This window comes from Mycteria americana, chromosome Z (genome assembly GCF_035582795.1).
Source record: "Mycteria americana isolate JAX WOST 10 ecotype Jacksonville Zoo and Gardens chromosome Z, USCA_MyAme_1.0, whole genome shotgun sequence".
Classification (NCBI taxonomy): Eukaryota; Metazoa; Chordata; class Aves; order Ciconiiformes; family Ciconiidae; genus Mycteria; species Mycteria americana.
In genome coordinates, this window is record NC_134396.1 from 21,164,375 (window position 1) to 21,168,899 (window position 4,525).

The 4,525-nt window shown below is 44.0% G+C and overlaps 1 long non-coding RNA gene across 1 annotated transcript; it reads left to right on the plus strand.

Moving 5' to 3' along the window:
- Nucleotides 1–687: 687 nt before the first annotated feature.
- On the plus strand, nucleotides 688–2,088 carry LOC142402684 (uncharacterized). The gene is made up of 3 exons (XR_012773432.1): nucleotides 688–787; nucleotides 1,290–1,360; nucleotides 1,957–2,088. It is a non-coding gene; the product is annotated as an uncharacterized LOC142402684 (long non-coding RNA).
- Nucleotides 2,089–4,525: the final 2,437 nt, after the last annotated feature.

The following is a 4,525-nucleotide window of genomic DNA, read 5'->3' on the forward strand; positions in this document are numbered from 1 at the left end:
CCCGCCCCGCCGCAGCCAGGGCGCTTCCCGCCCTCCTGCGGTCCTCAGGAAGGGGGCGGCTGCTGCGGGGGTGGCTCCGTCGCCTCTTGCCCACAGGCCCGACCCGCTTCGGCGGGCTGTGCCGGCGGCGGGCTCCGCGTTGGGGCGCTGCCCGCTGCCCTGGCGGATGAGGAGGACGTGCGAGACGACGCCATGTTAGTTACCCCCCTCGAGGTGCTGAGGTAACCCACCGCCACCGGGCGCTGAATGCCGGGCTGAGGAGAGCCTCCCGGGCAGTTGCAGCTGGCTCCGCGGCGGTGCGGGTGCGTTTGCCGCCCGGCTGGGAGACTTCGCAGCTGATGGGCTGGAGTGCGGGGGCAGCTCGCTGAGCAGGGCTGTCACAGGCGTCCCTGGAGATGTGCGTACGTGGCCAAGGTCTAGTGCCCCTGAAATACCGGTGGCTTTGAGGTGAGGCAGGTGAGCAATCTCTCTCAGGGAAGCTGCGCTACATCTCCCATCTCAGCAGCCCTTCTTGTTGTTCTAGTCGCTTTAGCCTTACCAACGTTAGCCTTACTTTTCCCCACACTTGTGAACTTGCTAGGCATTAAAGACAGGCCAAGCCTAGATGTGACTGATTTCCTTCAGTGGTGAGCCAGTTTCAGCCACTGGAAATGGGAGAAGATGCTTTCTCTCTTGCTCTCTAGGTGCAGGCAGTGTGGAGGAGGAAGCTGGCTTTGTTAGCAGAGACAAGAGAGCTGTGAAGTGCAAGAAGCAGCTGTGTGAGAGGACAAAGAACCAGGGGAGGCAGGTCAGGATGTGCCACTTGTAAGTGGGTGTAGGAGTGGTGGGACCTGAATGACAACAGGACTAAAGCTGCCCCACTGGTTAGGCGCAGCCTGGTAGCTAGTGAGGTGTGAGGGAAACAGTTTGGGTTCATGTGAGTCAAAATGAGAGGAGCCAGAACAGGGTTGAAAGGTGGAGTGATGCCTGGGAAATAGATGGCAGGAGGAAAAGAGAGTGGATTAAAGTCTTCCTTGACAAGGAGTTTGGTTAGATGATGGGATTGGTTAGATAGTTTGGTTAGGCAATGAGATTGGGGAAAATGGGATATATAGGTTTTTGGAGGGGATCTGGATTTGGATAGAGAACTAGGGAAAACTTGGAACTGAATGAAGAACCAAAGAGTGTATGAAGGTACATGTGGGGTGTAGGAAGGAGCTTGTGATGGGGTAGAAGGCTTCAAGCTTTCCAGAGTTGTAGATTCCTGGATGTTAGTGACTTTTTGCCGTCTCGACTGTTCTATGTCCCAGTGTAGCTACCACTGACTGGAAGGTGGGCTTCAGTTGTGAAACACTCGGATACTGCTCTGAAGAGTCTCATGGTAAGGAGACACTGGGAAGTAATGATTCCCATATTCTGTGATGAGTGAAGTATTTCAGTGAAGAAAAAAAGCAGGGAATTAAAAAAAAGACTGAAGAGAACAAAAGATGAGCACTGTTTGTTATGAACACAAGCTGAAGCTGAAGTCTTGCAATGAGTGAAAGAGCATCAAAATGTGTAATCAGACTATTTTATAATGTGTGACAACAGTGACACAGGGAGATTTAATTATGTTTATATGGCAGTTTTCTAATATCTGATTCTGGTTCTGTTGTTCTTCCAACATAGAGCTTTAATAATTAAAAGAACCCCATTTCTGTGGTGCTCATTTCTGTGTGAAGTATTTTGTCAGGCTAAACTTTCTTCAGTTGTCTGATACCATTAAATGATTGGACCACTGCTGTGATACATGTTCTCTCTCTTTTCCTGTTACGTAAATACTTTTTTCCTTTTATGTAAATACTTCTTGTACCAAACCTAACATGTCTTAAGAATTTCACTTTTCAAAAATAATTAAATAAAACAAGAGTCAATCTTGACAAAAGTTAATAAGCTTGTTGCCTAGCATCTACATGCAAATGATTTGTATCTCCAAAGCTTGTCATCAGCTTTTCTGCTCCATCCACCACTTGGATTTCTTGTACTGTTGGGATTCAGGATTTGATACCAATGATGAAAGAAGGGATTTCAGGAATATCATCCTTCAGTTTGTGAGATCCTGACTCAGCCTGGTGTGAGTTTTCAGTGGATTAAGTGGATGTCGATTCCTGTCATATGACTACAGTCATAAAACTGTAATCTCGAGCCATATCTTGTGATTTAAGATAATTTTTTAACTATTTTTTTTTTTATCTTTTAACATAGTAACTGTTTAGCTATGAGTAATGCATATTTTAATTCCAGACCCTAAGTGGTAATATTTGGCAAAAATGGAGCTAAACTGTTTTTTGCCATACAGGAAAGTACTGGGAGAGTTGTTTGCGTTAAGTCTGGACATAGTTGTATGACAGTGTTTTTTGGATGTTGATGCTAACAGAGAAATAAAGTATTTTGGACCGGCATAGAAAGCAGTCCCAGAGCCATGGAAAGCTACAGTGCATTCGCTCCTGGAGTATGACAGGGAACCCAGAACGACCAGAAAGTCGTTGCTTTTGAAATTATTTCTGGGGTCATAGTCACTAACACTTGTGAAGGCACTGACAAGAAGATTACCATTTGGGATGAGGAGCAGAAAAATACAGTTGTTGATTGTATTGGCTGGGAATTAGTCAAGGCTGTTCTGATGGGAGCCACTACTTATGGCAATAATCTGATGAAATATAAATGAAAATTACTAATTTTGCATTCCTTTTTTTTTTTTTTTTAATTAGCAAACACACTTGTAAATCCATTTATGTGGTTTGGATTGTTTGCCTAATGATGATGGTCTCTAGAAATGAAAAGTGCAGTAAGTAAGACTTAATGCTCATCACTTCTATAATAAAATTCCACTGTGCAGAAGAGATGTTAATCAGTTATGAGCGATGTGAGACTGGTCAATAAAATCACAGCTGTTAGAGGAATTTTTCTTTTCTGAGACTGGAAATGCGAAATACTGGATGTGCTGAGATTGTGCTTCAGTTCAAAACACTAAATAGGATCGGCAGAACCTGTTCAGATGTTTGAAAACACAGTGAGAGAATCCAGGCTGTCCTAAACTGTCCTGATGAGAATGTAACCATTAAAGAAATACCTCGTGTTTATAATTCACAGCAGGCTTGGAAGCTTTGCCATTCTGTGTTTCTGAAATCGTACAAGATTCTTGAGTCAAGGCTCATGCAACTTGCTTTGTTTCAGTGAGAGCTGACCTTTTATTAGTATACTTTGAAGCAAGGGCTGCTGAAGAATGCATGGAGGTAACACATAGTAAATTTTACTTTATAAATTGCAACTTGCTTGCTGTGATGGTGTGGAACAAATGAGATGATAGTGCAGAAGTCAAGAGTGGCCCAGTTCTCCAACTCCCATGAAGTTCTGTACAGCCAGTTCTCAGCAAGCACTCGGTGTGCATAGAAACTGCAAAGCTCAGTTGAATAGCCAAGAACTGTGTGTTTTGGTTTATTTAAGTTCTGGTAGACTCAAAAGAGCTATACTTAGAAACATGAGGATATAAAAATGCTTGTTTTATTAGAATTGTCAATTCATAGGCTCAGAAATTACAAAAGCATTGCTGCCAACATTCAGTAAGATTTTGAACCAAACTTAATTAACCCTGAAATAGGTCTTCATTGCAGTTTGGCAGCTAGCTACAAAAGAACCACAGAAAAGAGTATCATGCTGGCTATACTGGAAGGGAGGGTGAACTAGGCATTGACACTGTCCCCCCAAAAACAGCAGCCGACTGGGTCTGTGGCATTGCTCTCGTGCAGTGTACCCTAGTGACCTGTGAAGATCCCTCCTCCAGGAGGAACTGAGAAAGACCCAGTAACAAAACCAAGATGGCTGCTCCCTTCAGGGCCTGGGCTTCCTGGGAATGTTCATGACTTGGCTGGCGGTCACTGTCTTCTCTGCATAAATCTTCTTTCCCACCCTTCCCCATCCCTCTAAAAAGTGTGTGAATGCAACAGTCTCGTTCAGTGTTTCTGTTAGTAAATCACAGAATCATAGAATAGTTTGGGTTGGAATGAGCCTTTAAATGTCATCTAGTCCAACCCACCTGCCATGGGCAGGGACATCTTCCACTAGATCAGGTTGCTCAGAGCCCCGTCCAACCTGACCTTGAATGTTTCCAGGGGTGGGGCATCCACCACCTCTCTGGGCAACGTGTTCCAGTGTTTCACCACCCTCATTGTAAAAAATTTCTTCCTTACATCTAGTCTGAATCTACCCTCTTTCAGTTTAAAACCTTGTCCTATCACAACAGGCCCTACTAAAAAGTCTGTCCCCATCTTTCTTACAAGCCCCCTTTAAGTATTGAAAGGAAATTAAGATGTTTAGAGAGAAGTGATTAAAAATTAATAAAATTCAAAGAGGTTATGCATTAACCCTAATAAAAATCAAATAGCTTTGTTTTGGCCGGGAGAGGTGGACTCATATCTCACATCTGCATCTTAATTTGTTGGGTTTGCTTATCACGCTTGCATTTGATTTTTAAGAGAAGGGCGTGACAGATACTTCAGCTGGTGGT